Here is a 20,028-nt window from a genome sequence, read left to right as displayed (position 1 = left end):
GGGATATAAAAAATCAGAATTACTAAGTCTCCTCTTCAGTTTTTCCCTTGAAACTAGTCTAACTCTCAACCTAAGCACTCAAAAAGCATTTTACAGCCCAGCACTTGCTCAGACCTAACACCAAGAATTAATATACCCTGACACTGATTGCCCAGCAGGGCAAAGCTCTTTATGCACCCTTCACCAACCAAGCGACTAAGCTCACCCTACTATTCAGGCATGACCAAAGGGCAATTTCAGGTGTACTCTCCAGTCCAGCTGGTGAATCTGGGTATCCTGAGGCAATGTTAAAACTGCCTCATGTACACAGACAACCCTCTCCTCCTACCAGAAAACATTAACATATGCGAGAGATGCAATTATACAGCCAAACTGGAGGCTAAGCTGTCTCCACCCAAGACTGGAACAGACAGTCAAGAGGAGAAGGTTAACACTTGCACCACACCTCCAGCCACACATAGACCTACTAAACCAGCACTGGCAAAAAATACACATAAATACACAAACTCATACATGGAGGCTCTAAATAAAAACCTGCAAAAGCATCAGAGACCTCCAAAGCAGACACCCAAACAACCTGCACCTCACGTCACAAACCAAACAACACATAAAACACAAAATCAGTGTGCTGCACAATCACAGCCCTTAAGGCGAAATAACATACCTAACACACTAGTAATAGGTGACTCTGTAGTCAGGCACACTGATGTCCCACGCACTAGGCTGGACAAGCAGAAGGTTACTGTTAGCTGCCTGTCAGGAGCCAGAATCCGCCACATAACACAAGCACTCAAGTCACTCCAGAACAAGTACAAATATGACTCTGTCATTGTTCATGTTGGTGTGAATGACCTGAGACGTACCTCCCTGGACTACATGAAAAGTGACATGGAAGAGCTCTCTGATAATGTAGCCCAGGCTGGTATGACCCTGACCCTGAGTAGCATCCTGCCCTCCCTAAGAATGATACCTCAGTATTAAGAAAAAATGATAAATTTCAACAATTGGCTAAGCTTCTGGTGTCATTCAAAGGGTATCCAGTGTCTGTCAGCCTGGGATGACATGCTCAACAAGCCGTGTTGCTTTGCAATTGACGGCTTGCACCTGTCATCCCTATGCTTTTGAATACTGGCCAAGGCTCTTGCTGCTCCCATAGTGCCTTTTTTAGGCAAGGCTCAAAAGTCAAACCCACCTCCGTAAACAGCACAATTAACAAAAAACTGAGGGTTATGCTACTCAATGCCAGGAGTTTAAATCTCAAAATGCACGCGCTTGATGCACTCCTCAGTATGGAAAACGTTGATATCTGTGCAGTAACTGAAACCTGGTTCAAGGCTCAAGAGAGCACCCCAGCACTACCGGGCTACAACTTGTACCACACGTTTCGGTCACAGAACACGAACTGAAACACAAAAGGAGGGGGTGTAGCCATATTCATCAAGGATACCTACACTTCTGTGTTAGTAGCGCAGCATGATACCTCTGAGATCATCCATGTGCAGGTTCCTATTACCAGATCGAAAGACCGTAATTGCGAATACGAAAAGAGCAACATGTATTGTGCGAAATACTGAAACACCGAACGTCCAAAACAGTGAAAATTTCAATGTCGAAGTGTAATGGTTGCCCCATGTGCGGTATAGCTCCGTAAGGTAAGTGTGCAATAGATGGGACTTTAGGGTTAGGATGTGGGTTAAGGTAAGTGAATAGATAGGTAATGTATGTAAGATTTAGTGTAGTGTTAGAAGTAGGGTTTTATTTAACTGTATGTATGTGTATTATTTATTTTTTTTGCATGTATGTCTGTAGGGGAAGTGTGTGGTAGTTACGGACCTTAGGGTTAGGGAGGGGTTAAGAATAGTGCATAAATAGTCGTGTATGTGGGGTTTAGTGTAGTGTTGGAAATAGGGTTTTGTTAACTGTATGTGTATTATTTATTTTTTTGGGTGTATGTCTGTAGGGGACGTGTACGGTAGTTACTGACCTTAGGGTTAGGGAGGGGTTAAGGATAGTGCATAGTTAGTTGTGCATGTGGGGTTTAGTGTAGGGTTAGAAGTAGGGTTTTGGTGCTTTACTTTAGGTTAGAAGAAGGGTTTGGTTAGTGTATGTATGTATGTGGTTTATTTATTTATTTTGTTTGGGTAGGTAGTATGTAGCGGGTGGTGGGGTTGGCCGACTATGACATTTTGTTATTTTATTTTTTGTTGTTTAGTGCGTTCGGGATTTTTGCGGTTTGTGTTATAGGTGTTGATGTTTAGGTATTCGCGTAAAGGGTTTTTTGATTTGGTAATATAGACGCCCATGTGCAACTAACATCGGGTAAATCTGCAATGCAAATTGTGGCCTGCTACAGATCAACCTCCATGACCCAGGACTACCACTCCACCTTTCTGGAGACACTAGAAAACATGATGGTCCTACTGAACACCCTGATATTGGGCGATTTCAATTACCCTACCATTAACTGGGAAAACTACTCGAGTACAAACTCCCAGGCCCAGCGCTTCCTGAAATTCATCAACTCAAATGCCCTGGATCAGCTGGTAAACTCCCCTACCAGAGGTGAAAACATATTGGACCTGGTCATCACAAACATGGGCGATAGGTGTTCCACACAGGAGGTCAACCCGTCACTGATTAGATCAGACCATAAACTAATCACTCTGGATGTCCACACCCCCCCCCCCAACTAAGGAAACCACAGTAAAAACATTTCTAAAGCAAACTTCACCTTACTTAAGACAGAGGGGGTAAGTTTCACAACCCCCACGCTAAAGGATAACGCTGCCCAAGATGCAGAAACCTTTACAAATGCACTCTATGAGCACCTACAAGGATGCATGGATCATGCCATCCCTAGCAAAACCAAGACTCACTCCTCTAAGAGAAGGAAACCAGTCTGGTGGACCCCTACCATTAACAAGCTATACAATAGAAGGAGGAAACTAGTTCAGAAAAAAAGCAAATCCCAAGAAGAAAAGACATCCCTGATCAGTATCAGTAAGAAACTAAGGTCCCTCATAAAATCATCCAAGGCTAACTTCGAAAGAAAAATAGCCAAGGATTCAAAAGATAACCACAAAGCATTTTTTAGCTATGTTAAGAATCTAAGTGGCAACTCGTGCACTGAACTAGTGCAAAATAGCACAAAATATACTGAACTTACTGATATTGCCAACATCCTGGCAGATAGATTCAGTGCAAACTTCACCCCCCTCTCACCCCCAAAAGAGCCTACACCAATACCGGAAAAGTGTAGTGTCCTGGAAATGACAGATGCACGGGTGAAAATAGCCCTTTCAAAAGCCAAAAACACAGCGTCAATGGGGCCAGATAGTGTCCCAGGCTGCGTCTTGCATGAACTACAGAACGAACTAAATCCCCACCTAAACACGCTGTTCAGCCTCAGCCTCTCCACAGGCTATGTGCCCATAGAATGAGGCACAGCAATGGTTATTCCACTCCACAAAGGAGGGGCCACAACTGACCCTGGTAGCTATCGTTCCATAAACCTGACTAGCCTGGTCTGCAAAGCTATGGAGTACATCATCATGGAATGCATTAACAAAGACATTGGGAGCCTCCAAACACTTGACCTGACCCAGTTCGGCTTTGTTAAGGGCAGATCATGCCTACTAAACCTGGTTGACTTCTTCGAGACAAGGCCATAGATGAGGGAAAGGTTGTTCACACAGCCTACCTTGACCTCGCCAAGGCTTTTGACACCATTCCCCACTCAGGTATTACAGAAAAACTCACCAGCCTGAACATAAACCCCTACATCATGAGATGGGTTGCCAACTGGCTTACAGACAGAACTCACACGGTAAGAATAGCGGGCTCCAGGTCCGACTCTAAACCAGTCACAAGTGGTGTCCCGCAAGGCTCGGTCCGTGGACCCCTACTGTTCAGCATATACTTCTCAGAAGTACAGGCAAACACAGGAGGACTATGGCTAACCAATTTTGCCAAAGACTGCAAACTGGGAGCCATAAGTGACTCTCCGGCTGACACGGACATCCTCCAAAAGGGCCTTACTGAGACGGACATCTGGTGTCAAAGTCATGGTCTCAAGCTAAATTCCAAAAAATGCATAGTCATCCCATTTGGGAAAAACAAAACACCCACAAATTATCACATAGGTGGCAGCCCCCTTAATACAGAAGAGGTAATAAGAGATCTGGGGACCCAGGGAGATAGTAACCTCTCCTTGGACAATCATACTGCTAAAGTAGTTAGGAAATCATTCTATGTAGCCCATCTAATTACTAAAGGGTTTGCATTTAGAAATAAAGAGGTTATAGTGCCCCTTTACTCATCACTCATCAGACCCATCATAGAGTACAATGCCCCATTTGTTATGTATCTCACAAGACACTTCCAACAGCTGGAGAGACCACAAAAGTACCTCACCAAGAGGATTGCTGGCCTCAAACATATGTCCTATGCAGCCTAACTGAAAAAACTCCGGCTGTACTCAGTGGCATATCGCTTACTCAGAGGTGATCTCTGCCTGACTTACAAAGCCATGTCCAACTCAGAATTGATGGACATGCTCCACCTAAAGAAATCCAAGTCACATGAAGCCACACGCCTAGTGAGCTAAACCTCACCACAACAATAAATAGAACATGCTGGAGGGATATATTCCTGTCACAGGGACTCCCCATGCATTGGAATAAAATTCCAAACTACATTAGGCAGAGCCCCTCACTAACACTCTTCAAGAGAAACCTTGACAAGTGGATGGGTAACAGAAAATACACCCCTGGGACCACTTCATTGGCTCTGCTTGACAGAGGATCAGTTAATTAATCAATAGGGTGGCAATAACCGACACACTCTGGCTAGGCTTATAAATGCCCTCAGGCAGATAGCCTAGTACCTACCTATGAACCTATGAACCTATAAGAGTCCATTGGCAGAATACTTTATGAAAGAGCATGGGGGATCAGATGCAGGTTTTATCTTTTGTGTGGTAGCACAACCTTATCTTCATAAGGGAGGTGATTATGTTAAGAAATTTACTGAACTGGAAATAAAGCTAATATTGAATTATAAAACATTGTCTCATAGAGGATTAAATCAAGAAGTAAATGTTTGTTTTTAGATAATACATTTGATAAGGGTGGATGGATAAGTATGTTTACATAAATTCCAGTCAATATTAAAGTCTCCTAAAAGTATTGTTTCTTGAAGAAGATTTTTAGAGAAAGCCAGTTTAATAGGTCTTCTAAAATAGTGGATTTTTTCCTGGGGAAGATAGGTACAGATAATGTTAACTGTTTTGTGAGGGTTGAGCTGAAGTTTGAAATAATTATTTCAACATTAATGTCAGATGGAAGGGTATGATTTGTTTTACTTATTTGCAGTCCGGTTTTATAGAGAATTGCAACCCCACCACCTTTTGTTTAAGCGGTCTTGTCTGAGGATGTTATACCCTGGGGATGATTTCATTATCTTTATTGTGGGTTTGAGCCAAGTTTCAGTTAGACAGAGAATATCAAACTGTTGGATATCTAGAAGGGCATGAATTTGTGGTATTTTATTGCAAATGCTACGTACATTTAATTGGGCAATTGAAAGTGATTTGGGGGGTTTGGTGGATGGTGTTGGTTTTATTGTGAATTGGTGGCAGTTAGAGGATGGTGGGGTGAGTTAGCCAGGGTTGGGGTGGATGTCGCCATCTATTAATGAGGAGATTAATATAGGGTTGTAAAATTGAGGAGTTTTGCAGTAGTAGTTAAAATCTTTTTTTAGGCTATAACTAGGGTATTTAATATGAGAAAGTCGGTGATATTTAGCTTGAAGGTGAAAGTTTTGTGGATGGTATTGAGATAGCCCATTGTTAGAGCTAGAGGAGATGTTAGGGTTTGTTTGTGTGGAGTTGTTAGAGTGAAAGGAAGGGGTTGTTCATAGGAGGTTGAGAGATAGGTGGAGATGAGAGTAGTTAGGAGAGTTAGGAGTAGCAAAGGTTGATATTGATTAGACATGTTCAGAGAATCTGTAATTGTACTTGAGTGGGAGGATTGAGGGCAAAGTGGTGAGCAGAGTGGGTAGGTGGAGGAGGGAGGGGATACTTCTAGAAGGGGTAGAGGTAATTACAGGATTTAATTGGTTCTAGGAAGAAATGGGTGGCACTATTGGGTATGAATGTAGAGGTGCTAGGGGCGGGTGGGATTTGGGGGCAGGGAGGGGAACGGAGCGGGAAAAAACTGAGGCAAGAGTCAGCAGCAGAAAAAGTATCAGCCACTGCTGCCGAGAGAGCTGTGTAAGCAGGTAAATTGTGAGAATGAGGAGGTAATTTAACTAAAGTATCGGAAATGTAGTAGAGGGGCAAGTTATCAATGGTATTCTGCTCAGGGGTGAAGGAACCAGGATATGTTTGGAGAACTAAGCTCAAAAGATATCAAGTCAGCGATTTGGGAGAGGAAGCAAATAAACAACCAGATATAATGCCCTGTAGGTGTTAGGTGCTGCCACCTAGTGGAGGAATAGGAGTAGGCAGGCTGAAAAGGGGGTAGAGGGGTGGAGGTAGTAGGGCTCAGTTGATCAGAGGAGTGGAGTAAGGTGTTAGGGTCTACGGTAGGCTGCTGTTTCACTTACAAGGGAAGCTTTGGGAAAGTACAGTTGTTAAGTAGGTAGTTTTAAAAAACAGTAGTTAGTGTAGGCTACCTACATTCCCAAAGGTTACTCAAGGGCAGTCTTCAGTAGTACCTAAGTCCAACAATAACCAGTAGCTTCCAGAGAAGAGTCAGAGGTATTGGCAGGAGTTATTCCTTAGGCTAGTGATGAAAGGGGGGATCTTCTGAAGACAATTTTCTGGTATGGAGATTCCCAAAGGTTACTCAAGGGCAGTCTTCAGTAGTACCTAAGTCCAACAATAACCAGTAGCTTCCAGAGAAGAGTCAGAGGTATTGGCAGGAGTTATTCCTTAGGCTAGTGATGAAAGGGGGGATCTTCTGAAGACAATTTTCTGGTATGGAGATTCCCAAAGGTTACTCAAGGGCAGTCTTCAGTAGTACCTAAGTCCAACAATAACCAGTAGCTTCCAGAGAAGAGTCAGAGGTATTGGCAGGAGTTATTCCTTAGGCTAGTGATGAAAGAGGGGATCTTATTTATTTTGTTTGGGTAGGTAGTATGTAGCAGGTGGTGGGGTTGGCCGACTATGACATTTTGTTATTTTATTTTTTGCTGTTTAGTGCGTTCGGGATTTTTGCGGTTTGCGTTATAGGTGTTGACGTTTAGGTATTCGCGTAAAGGGTTTTTTGATTTGGTAATATAGACGCCCATGTGCAACTAACATCGGGTAAATCTGCAATACAAATTGTGGCCTGCTACAGATCAACCTCCATGACCCAGGACTACCACTCCACCTTTCTGGAGACACTGGAAAACATGATGGTCCTACTGAACACCCTGATATTGGGCGATTTCAATTACCCTACCATTAACTGGGAAAACTACTCGAGTACAAACTCCCAGGCCCAGCGCTTCCTGGAATTCATCAACTCAAATGCCCTGGATCAGATGGTAAACTCCCCTACCAGAGGTGAAAACATATTGGACCTAGTCATCACAAACATGGGCGATAGGTGTTCCACACCGGAGGTCAACCCATCACTGATTAGATCAGACCATAAACTAATCACTCTGGATGTCCACACCCCCCCCCCCAACTAAGGAAACCACAGTAAAAAACATTTCTAAAGCAAACTTCACCTTACTTAAGACAGAGGGGGTAAGTTTCACAACCCCCACGCTAAAGGATAACGTTGCCCAAGATGCAGAAACCTTTACAAATGCACTCTATGAGCACCTACAAGGATGCATGGATCATGCCATCCCTAGCAAAACCAAGACTCACTCCTCTAAGAGAAGGAAACCAGTCTGGTGGACCCCTGCCATTAACAAGCTATACAATAGAAGGAGGAAACTAGTTCAGAAAAAAAGCAAATCCCAAGAAGGAAAGACATCCCTGATCAGTATCAGTAAGAAACTAAGGTCCCTCATAAAATCATCCAAGGCTAACTTCAAAAGAAAAATAGCCAAGGATTCAAAAGATAACCACAAAGCCTTTTTTAGCTATGTTAAGAATCTAAGTGGCAACTCATGCACTGAACTAGTGCAAAATAGCACAAAATATACTGAACCTACTGATATTGCCAACATCCTGGCAGATAGATTCAGGGCAAACTTCACCCCCCTCTCACCCCCATAAGGGCCTACACCAATACCGGAAAAGTGTAGTGTCCTGGAAATGACAGATGCACAGGTGAAAATAGCCCTTTCAAAAGCCAGAAACACAGCATCAATGGGGCCAGATAGTGTCCCAGGCTGTGTCTTGCATGAACTACAGAACGAACTAAATCCCCACCTAAACACGCTGTTCAACCTCAGCCTCTCCACAGGCTACGTGCCCATAGAATGAGGCACAGCAATGGTTATCCCACTCCACAAAGGAGGGGCCACAACTGACCCTGGTAGCTATCGTCCCATAAGCCTGACTAGCCTGGTCTGCAAAGCTATGGAGTACATCATCATGGAACGCATTAACAAAGACATTGGGAGCCTCCAAACACTTGACCTGACCCAGTTCGGCTTTGTTAAGGGCAGATCATGCCTACTAAACCTGGTTGACTTCTTCGAGACAGTCACCAAGGCCATAGATGAGGGAAAGGTTGTTCACACAGCCTACCTTGACCTCGCCAAGGCTTTTGACACCATTCCCCACTCTGGTATTACAGAAAAACTCACCAGCCTGAACATAAACCCCTACATCATGAGATGGGTTGCCAACTGGCTTACAGACAGAACTCACACGGTAAGAATAGCGGGCTCCAGGTCCGACTCTAAACCAGTCACAAGTGGTGTCCCGCAAGGCTCGGTCCGTGGACCCCTACTGTTCAGCATATACTTCTCAGAAGTACAGGCAAACACAGGAGGACTATGGCTAACCAATTTTGCCAAAGACTGCAAACTGGGAGCCATAAGTGACTCTCCGGCTGACATGGACATCCTCCAAAAGGGCCTTACTGAGACGGACATCTGGTGTCAAAGTCATGGTCTCAAGCTAAATGCCAAAAAATGCATAGTCATCCCATTTGGGAAAAACAAAACACCCACAAATTACCACATAGGTGGCAGCCCCCTTAATACAGAAGAGGTAATAAGAGATCTGGGGACCCAGGGAGATAGTAACCTCTCCTTGGACAATCATACTGCTAAAGTAGTTAGGAAATCATTCTATGTAGCCCATCTAATTACTAAAGGGTTTGCATTTAGAAATAAAGAGATTATAGTGCCCCTCTACTCGTCACTCATCAGACCCATCATAGAGTACAATGCCCCATTTGTTATGTATCTCACAAGACACTTCCAACAGCTGGAGAGACCACAAAAGTACCTCACCAAGAGGATTGCTGGCCTCAAACATATGTCCTATGCAGCCTAACTGAAAAAACTCCGGCTGTACTCAGTGGCATATTGCTTACTCAGAGGTGATCTCTGCCTGACTTACAAAGCCATGTCCAACTCAGAATTGATGGACATGCTCCACCTAAAGAAATCCAAGTCACTGCGAGCCACACGCTCTAGTGAGCTAAACCTCACCACAACAATAAATAGAACATGCTGGAGGGATATATTCCTGTCACAGGGACTCCCCATGCATTGGAATAAAATTCCAAACTACATTAGGCAGAGCCCCTCACTAACACTCTTCAAGAGAAACCTTGACAAGTGGATGGGTAACAGAAAATACACCCCTGGGACCACTTCATTGGCTCTGCTTGACAGAGGATCAGTTAATTAATCAATAGGGTGGCAATAACCGACACACTCTGGCTAGGCTTATAAATGCCCTCAGGCAGATAGCCTCGTACCTACCTATGAACCTATGAACCTATAAGAGTCCATTGGCAGAATACTTTATGAAAGAGCATGGGAGATCAGATGCAGGTTTTCTCTTTTGTGTGGTAGCACAACCTTATCTTCATAAGGGAGGTGATTATGTTAAGAAATTTACTGAACTGGAAATAAAGTTAATATTGAATTATAAAACATTGTCTCATAGAGGGTTAAATCAAGAAGTAAATGTTTGTTTTTAGATAATACATTTGATAAGCCATCATTTAAAGAAGTGATTTATATTAAAATATCTGTATGTGTTGTTTAAGTATATTTACATAAATTGTATAATTGATTTATTGCTTGTTAAATGAATTTAATGGGGTTCGTAGCTGTATAACAGAAAGGCATTTTAACTTTGTTTTTAATCCTGTGAAAGTGAATGGCCAAGGTACCAGATTGTATGCTGGGATAAAACAGTTGGTGTTGAGCAGTTCATTCTGTTTTTTTGTTTTTTACTAAAACCAGAAAATAAATGGAGACTGGGAGATATATTAATTAAATATGAGTTTTCAGCATCCACACATAGAAGATGGGAACTATTTCTATTCCAGGAAGTGTTGTTGTGTGCCAGGAATTATCATGCAGATTCCATTAATGAAGAGAATAGAGCTGATGAGTGACAGGATCACCCAATGGATTGGCGGCTTCAAGAGGATCCTAGGAGAACATCAACCGGCTAGGAAAGCAAGGATCTTTGGCAGCAGATGGAATAACTCTCTCTTGCCTAAGACATTCAGTGGCTGTAATGGAGGATAAAAGTGATTGAGTATCATCAATCTTTAAAATGATAAGCTATGCAAGAACTCTGTATGGTCTTTCTTTGCTTTTTTTACAATCTTATTTATTCAAGCAACAAACTATATATGGCATTCATTTTTTTTATTTTTTATTTCTTTTTTTTAATGGATACAATAAAGGGTATCATGCAAGACGCATGATGAGAACTCATTGGGGGTAAGATGTTATCTTAAATGGGTCAGATGAAACAATCAGATTTCTTAATACCTCTCCAATCTTTTTTCTTCTCTTTTTTTTTGCCTTTTCTTTTATGTATTTTATTTTATTTTTTGAACTGGAGCCAGTTCATGTACATCAGTCTACCAGCCAGACTGTGACTTTATCTGAATTTATAAAAAGACACTTTACTCTTGTGTTTATTGATCATTTTATTTTTATTTGAATGCTAGCATTTTCTATTTATTGAATAAAGGTGTACTTCTTTGGAGAATCAAATACCAATGGTCAAATAATTATTAACAAATCACTTAATGATTATTTAAACCAAAAAGAAAATTGCAATTACATTTTATATTCTAGTCCACTCTGGGGTGATACTATGAGCTAAGGTGTTCCCAATCAAAAGGACTTATTGTTTTTTCTATTCTGTAACAAAGTATATAAGATGTGTGTCTTTTATTTATTTGTGGCTACTCTAAAAGAGCATGAAACGATGGTATAGTGAAGAGAATAATGTTTCTTACTAAACAGGATAAAATAGCTTGAGCTGTTCCTGATGCCTCGCATGACAGTTCTTTGAATGAGAGCAGAGCCATGTGACTTTGTTCTCCATCCAAACTGTGTCTGTTACTCGGTTATTCAAATTGGCATTTTATTACCATGTATTCATGCTAATTTTATTAAATTTAATTAGTTGTTTGTGGAAGTTGTTATTTTTCAATTTTTAGTAAGTTGCAGCATAAAAGGGAAGGGTAAATTTGGATAATGAACTAGGATCACAACAGTGCAGCAGCTCTACTGAGCTAATAGAGTAGATTTCTTTGTTAAATTTAAACATCAGCTAGCATTGCAGGGTCATGCTATAGGGAAAACTTTAATGTAATGTACATATCTGAATGTGCTGTTTTAATTTTTGTAGTTTACATATTTTTGTGCTAGACTTTAAATATGGAGTTCTGATTTAATTTAATGATAGTGAGAAAGACAGGTTATAATGTAAGACCTCACTACTTGTTTTATCTACTGAACACATATATAGTTTAGATCATAGATTCATACCAGGCTATTGATGTGGTGGACCATTTATAGCTTATTGAAAAATCTCACCCATTTACCAAGACACAAATTAATACCAGACCACAGTCTAGTTTTAGACATATTCATAAGGGCAGAAGGGCCATACCAGGGGTATACTTATAATTTCCTAGCCAGTTGTCCTGGTTATGCTTAAAAAGGGTGATGGAGCTACTCTGTGTAACCTCTAAGGTGGATTTGTTCCATAATAAAAGGTATCTATCCCACCAAGTGCTATTTAAATTTCCAATGGAAGCTTAGGTCTCTTGAGTAGGTATTTAGGCTGGTATTAATTTTGTGAATGTACAGGGGATTATATAGGACCAGATCTTTCAGGGCTCTGTAGGCAAGACAAAGATCTTCTCTTAATAGTTAGTTGGGTCAAATGCCTAGTCGAGTACATACCAAAGGGGGCATTCTATTCTATTATTTGTCTGATAAGGGAGGAGTAGAAGTGGATCAATGACTTCCATGGATCTAGATGATATGCTTCTGGTGATTGGTCTGGATATAGAAAAGGATAATAGGATGAGCAACCTCAATTTCTCTCCTTGATTTATTTTTTCTTGTTCTCCTTGAAGCCAGAAGGAAATTTTGAATAGGGTTTTTGGCTAGACTTAAAATGGTCTGAAGACCAATTGCTTAGTAGTTACCTATTAACCTATATAAATGACATACTCTCTGCTCAATTAATTTCTCCAAGTCTTTTGGGTTTCTAATGCTATGGGAGGAACTAACCCCATTCCTAAATCAAAGTATGATTAAAGTTCATGAAATTAGTATTGTTTCAGTTTTTTTATGTTAAGACAAAAGTGCTCTTTGCAGCACCTGCAATGTTCCCATAACTGATACCTTCTGCAATTCACATGGAGTTACGTGTATTGGTAGTATATCGAAATAAGACTGTAAACTCTTTTTTTATGAGAGCCATTGTTCCTACTGCTATTGGAACTATCTGGGTAGCCTTCTTCCACTTTGCCGTCATTTCTAACTGCAAATCCTGGTTTATGACTTTGTGTCTCTCTCTGTACATAAGACACTAGAATCACTGGGTTTTGCAATTTCAATGATCAATCCTACTTTTGCCTTATTTTCATGCACTACTACATCTGGTTTTCTAGCATCTATTTTTTGAACTCTTGGTAATGGATGATCCCACATGATATAAACTTCATCATTCCCTATAATGGTTTCTGGCTCATGTTTCCAATGCTTCTCAGCTATTTAAATATTGTAATGCTTGACAATCACCAAAGCAACAGTCTTGCCACATTATTATGCCTTTCAGTATACAGGCCCTCTGCCATTAGTGTATCACAACCAACAGCAAGATGTCCAACTATTTCCAGATCTGTTTTACAGAACTTACATTTGTCTGTTTCTACCGCATGTTCAATGGACTTTGTAAACCAACATGTTCAAAGTCCACTATCCTGGGCAGCTAATGTTAACCTTTTATCTTTAGCTTTAAATTCACCTCTTCTTAACCATTCCTGTATCAGATCCTAGTTGACATGAAGTTGTTCCAGGAGTTTTCTATACTTGCAACTATATTTATGCCTTCTCATCTGGTCCATCTCCTTACATTCTTTCTTTTGCTTCTGGCATATTCAGTTGCTGCCAGATTTTTGTCTATTTTTGCTTTGATTTCCATTGCAGCTTAACACGAATATGCTTCTGCTAAACTAAGCTAGCAAGTCATCTTAGTTTTGTTCTCTTCATGTTTCAAAACTTTCACTAAGTTTGGATTTGATGAGGTCAGCAGATATGTATGCAGTCCTATGATTGCAGATCTATACTCGTAATCAATTTCGAGGAGGCCCATACCTCCTTCAGAACAAGGGATATATAATCTTGGAATACACTAATTTTTATATATCATTTGGTAACCATGAAGCATTTTTCTTGTTTTCCTGTTCAACTGATCCAATACCTTTTGGGGCCAGTCAATCACCCATAACTGCAAATTAGAACAGAAACAGCAAATTGGTTTGTAGCTTTAACTTTGCTCCTAGATGGCAATGCTGTTTTCAGTATTAATTTTAGTCTTTTAAAATATTCTTTACTGAGTTTTGCTCACATTTGTTCATGTTTTATTGCCACTCTTTCATCAGTTCCCAGATATTGATACACTTCCCCCTTTTTGTTATATCACATTCCTGTCCCAGGCTAATATTTTCTTGGTGCTGTAGCTTTTCTGCTTTAAATGTTAATTTTGCACATTTATCAAGACCAAATGACACTCATATATCATCTGAGAAAGTTTTAACCACTTTCATTTGTGCTTTAAGCAACTCATCCAATGTATTGTACAGTTTTAAATCATCCACAAAAAGAAGATGTCTGGCAGCCAAATTCTAACCATGACCTAATCTGTTAAGCAGAGCCAGATCATGGTCAAAAATGGGCCCTAGGCAGTATAATGGATCAGCCACCCCCAGCAGCACACCCTCAGTGTGCATACTATTTTATTTATCAGTTCTACTATGATTACAGATATTTAAAGCATTTATTTCAAATGTTATAGCACAAACACTTATAGCCATTTGCCAAACAAAGTAACACAGTCTTACAATGAAAACATACTTAGCATGAGCAGTAAGCTTCTCTGCCCTTGAAACTCGCATTCATTGAAATAGCATTGAAACTCACACATCTAGTCAATGGGAGATTATGTTTACATTTGGGCTGTTTTTAAATCATAGGCCCCTTGCACACATTTTTAGGACCATGTATACATGCACGTGTTCTTTGATGCACAATCTTGATTGTATTACATCACGATCCTTATATAATACAGCACCACTAGTTAGAGTGTGTTTTAAATTTGTATTTTTTTAAACAAGAAACATCTTTATTAAACCATCACTTATGACATAGGCAAGTATATATATATATATATATATATATATATATATATGTGTGTGTGTGTGTGTGTGTGTGTGTGTGTGTATGTGTGTATGAAAATAAACCACACTGGCACAATCCTACTTGCAAGCATTTTACATAACAAACCATACTGACACACTCCAAACTGCAAACATTATACATTAGTTATAATCTACTCAATCATTTTCAGTCAAACATTACATAGCTCATTTTAAGTCCTACTTTCTTTTAAACCTCATTCCTCCCCTCTATGTATTGCTCCCCAAATTCCTATTTTTTCCTATGTAGTTTGCTCCTACCCTTTTCTAAAGATCTCAATTCCAGTTGTTTTATCTCTGTTATTAAATTCACTGCTTCTAGTATAGTTGGTTTAGATTTTGATTTCAATCTTCTAGTAATTGCTTTTTTGGCAGCCACCATAATTAGACACAGCAAGGCTGTACCATGTCTAAGCAATTCTGATTCTGTAGCATAGCTCAGAAAAATCATCTTCCTCATCACACCACTCTACCCACCAAGCATCTCTGACAGTGCATACTGCAGGGAATCCTTAAAGTCCACCAACTCACTGCACTCCCAATAAATATGTTCCCAATTACCTCTTTCTTCCTCATTACACCACCATTTGCTGTCTACCGGAGGAAAAATTCTCTTGGAGTCTACCTGAAGTATAAAAATATTTATGTAAACATTTCCAAGCAATAACCCTAAATCTTCTAGATTTTGTCGTATATTTGGGAGACATACATATATCCTCCCATTATTTCTTTGTGAATTGGGCGGCGCAGTGGTGTAGCGGTTAATGCTGTTGCCTCACAGCAAGAGGTTCTCTGGTTCGATTCTCAGCTGGGGTGCCTTCTGTGTGGAGTTTGCATGTTCTCCCTGCGTTTGCGTGGGTTTCCTCCGGGTACTCCGGTTTCCTCCCACATTCTAAAGACATGCTTCTGGAGCATTTCTCCCCGGGCCTCCGCTGAAAACAGGATCTCTGGAACCTAGTTGGACTTTCCCGGTCAACAAATGTTAAATAAATAAAATAATAAAATTGCTTATCCAGTCTCTCTTCCCAATCATTTCTAACTCCTCTAACTGAGTCTTATCGTTATTGTGCAATATTTTATATGCTCTACTAATTATTCCTTTTTTAATGGCAGCTTTTGTTCTAGATTCTACTAAAACCACTACCAGTGCTGGTCTTTCGATTAGGACCTCCCCCAAAAACATTTTCCAGTAAGCAATGAAACAAAATGTATAAACCAATAATGACAAAACTACCCATTACAGAAAATTGCAACCACAAAAGGCCACTCAAACCTCAGTCATTACAGTCCACCAATATCAGTCAATATACACAAAGTCATGCAAATAATTCCACTTTCAAGAGATCTGTAACTAATGAAGACGTTGCTGCTGGCAAACAACTTTACTTTTCAGTGCTTCCTGTACAAATTCAGTGCCTGCTGCCCTTAAAGAATAATTTGCCCATGTTACATTCAAAAATTGTGAGTTAGTAATATTCCAATTGGGAATGGCTGTCCAACTGGCAGCAGGTTCATAGTTACTTTGCATTTCATCCAAAGGAAGATGCATTCAGGAGTGTTGCACTCTCATCTCCCTTAAAGGGTACTGCAATATCAGCACTTCATCTACATAGTGTGGAAGTAGAATTCACAGCCTTCTGCACCAAAGGCAATTATGATAACTGTTGTGCTACTAACACTGCTTTAACATTTTATAGCACAAACACTGATGATGGCCATTTGCTAAACAAAACAGTTACACATTGAAAACAGACATAGCATGAGCAACAGTAAACTTCTCTTCCCTTAAAACTCAATATCCCTTGAAAATGCACAGAAATTCAACATTCTTTGAAGATGCATACAAACTCAATATTCTTTGAAAATGCACAAAAACTCAACATTCTTTGAAAATGCACAGAAACTCAGCAGTTTTTTAAAATGCACAGAAATTCAACGTCCTTGAAAATGCAGAGAAACTCAACAGTCCTTAAAAATGCAGAGAAATTCAGCATTCTTCAAAAATGCACAGAAAAACTCAGTATTCTTTGAAAATGGACTGAAACTCAACAGTCACTAAAAATGCCCCTGCTGATGTCAGTTTGGTAGTTGGTGTAGAGGATTCAGGCTCTAATCTCCTGTAATCAAAGTAAACGGTTTGATCCTGTATAAGTTAACCAAACTGTCAGCCCTAACTACTGGGGCATTACACATACACAGACACACACACACACACACACACACACACACACACACACACACACACACACACACACACACAAACACACACAGATGCATGTGCCTTTAGTATGGCACAAACACAGATGTGTCCTTAAAGAATTAATGTAATGCATGCAAAGTGTATTCTTAAAGAAGAAATTTTTTAAGTTTATTGGCAGCTCTGATCAGTAGGTCCCCACAAGCCAGCGGGCCCTAGGCAACCACCTAAGTTGCCTAGTGCTGGCTCCAGCTCTGCTAAGTAGATAGCTTAATGGGTTAAGGGCAAGACAAAATAGCAGCAGTGACAAAGAATCACTATTCCCCTTTGAATTTTTATCCCTAGGATAATAATTTGCCCTTTATCATGGCTTATCTGCAAAATGGTTTGTTACTGTTTCATAGTCACTGTAGTTTAATTGATCAATGTAGGGTGTATATTATACATCAGGAGGCACTCCTTTATCCATGAATGTGATATGCTGTCAAATGCTTTTTTTGTAATCTGTCCATGCCATACTTAGATTCTTCCCCTTTTTACAACTCTCCATTATAATTTAATTTATCAACAAAATATTCTTTGTTCTATATGACTTTCTTTTGTTACCCTTTTGTTCTCTTGCCATGACTGAGTTTTCTTCTAAATGGCTATAAACACTGTTGGCATCAATTCCAGTATATAGTTTATACATCATCAGAAGGCAAGATATTGGTCTATAGTTTTTAGGATAGCTTGCAGGTTCACTCTTAAGGAGGAGTATCGTTTTTCCTGTTGTTAACCAGCTGGCGTCTATACAGGGTGCATATATAAGTAGTTCTTACTCAGGGCTAGATTTTCATGAGACAATATTAAAAGTTATAGCCAGAAGTTAGGGATTGCATCTAGGCCTGGAGTTTTCCAGTTAGGAACTTTTTGTAATTTTATTTCAATTTCTCTGTCCGTTACTTCATCCCATTTCATATGCTGTACATATAAACTTCTTCCTAGTTTTTTTGCCTGTGCTGATGTCTTTAGTTTATTATTTGCAATAGTGTACAATAGATTCTGGTCTGATCAAATACTGCATGTTGCATTCTAAGTATTTTCCTGATCTGTTCCCTGTTTTATACTCTTCTAACAGTAATGCATCTTGTATTAATTGCTTTATAGTTTTCTCTATTTGATATTTCCATGATGGCATTTGATTTCTTCCTTTCCTTTCCCTTACTGTCCTGTATTTTTGTGGTAAGACTTTACAGTAATATATCCCAGTTATTTCTGTTATATCACATGCATTTCTGTTAATAGTCTTGATTACTGTGTTCATTTGTTTTATCAGACTTCTGACATTTTGGGTCTTATTGGCTTTCTGTAATTTATATCTTTCATTGATGTTAATATGTCTATCCATCTGTATTAAATCAAGTAATTCTTTCCTTAGATCTTTTTCTTCTAAACTGAGGGCACATTCTTTATTCTATATTTCCTGCAGGCATTATACAGTAAGTTCCAGAACATTTTCCTGCGACATATTCTCTACAGCTACATCATACGCCATTCATTGCTATTTCATATGGGAACTCACTGGCCTATCAGTTCACAACAATGACTGCGTTAGAGTTTCTGTTTCCTGTTCCTTCCCTTGCTGTGTAACTCCAACTGAACTTTTGTACTTATTTCCTACTGAAGGCTCCAGAGTATCTTCATGTGGCAACTGATCTGATGCTTCCTGTTCCACCTGTTTCTCCTTAGTTTGGGGAGTCACTGTTCCATCATTCTGTGACATTACCAGAGTTAAATTTTCTACAATAAATCCTTCACTTTGCAGTTAATCCATAACATTAGCTTTTTATTTCTGTAACTACTCCATTACTAATTCTTTTTTCGACTCCCACTTTTTTTTTATTGTAAAACATTCAGTATCAGGATGCCTTTTCCTATATTTCTGTTCAAATATATTTGGTGATGTTTTTTATATTAGTTTTGCTTTCTCCTTTGTATAAATATTGCACCATATTAAATCACTTTTTCTTCCCCATGCTCATATATTTTATTCACGTCTCCTGCTCCACCTATTTCACCTTACTTTGGAGACTCATTGTTCTATCATGCTGAAGCATAACCTGTGTTAGACTTTCTACACTAAATCCTTCACTTTGCAGGTATTCCATAACTTCAGCTTTTAACTGTTTAACTTCTACTTACTAATCTTCTGTTCGATGTTCCCCCTTTGTGATCTTACTTTTTGTATTGTGAAATTTTCCATGTCTGGGTATCTTTGCCTATATTTCTCTTCATATATCTTTAGAGTGGCTTTTTGTATTAATTAATTTAGCTTTCTCCTTTGCATAAATATTACACTATTTAAGATCTCTCTTTCTTTCCCTTGTCCATGTTTCTTTTTTATACCTTTCAAAAATCTCTAGGTTTTTTCATTATATTGTCACACCTCCTCAGTCGCATCTTTTTCCAAACTACCCAATGTTTCTTGGTCTATTTAATGTTTTCATGAATCTGTTGTATATTGTGAACACAAATTTGCATTTGTCGTTTTTGAACAGTTTTTCTTGTGTGAGTATTTTGATTTCCTCTAATTTCTATCTTAATCTTCTTGAATATCTTCTATCCAGAAATTCTGGGCTTCTTGCATAATTGTAACAATACACAATTTCATTTTTATCCTCAATAGTCCATTCTATCATCTTTATGGATCTTTTTTGGCCTGTCAGTTTTGTGATTTTTGCACACTGCTACTTTATTCTACAACTATGGGGGAGTGGCATCCTCCCCCCGAACCTGGCCTAACTCCATTCTAGAAGTGTTTCCATGTCTTGAGGATTCTACTGTCATTTTTGACATTCCTGATACCAGTGAGCCTATCAGGATTGGACACTTTTTTATCCTGGGACTTGTGCACCCAGTTGTCTTTTTCATTTTTTAGCCCACTTCTGTCCATGACATATACTATAAAATACAATCTAT

Source organism: Protopterus annectens, chromosome 8.part0, assembly GCF_019279795.1.
Source record: "Protopterus annectens isolate FY-2018-M chromosome 8.part0, PAN1.0, whole genome shotgun sequence".
Taxonomy (NCBI): domain Eukaryota; kingdom Metazoa; phylum Chordata; order Ceratodontiformes; family Protopteridae; genus Protopterus; species Protopterus annectens.
The sequence above is the reverse complement of the archived record's forward strand: the minus strand, read 5'-3'. Positions refer to the sequence as shown.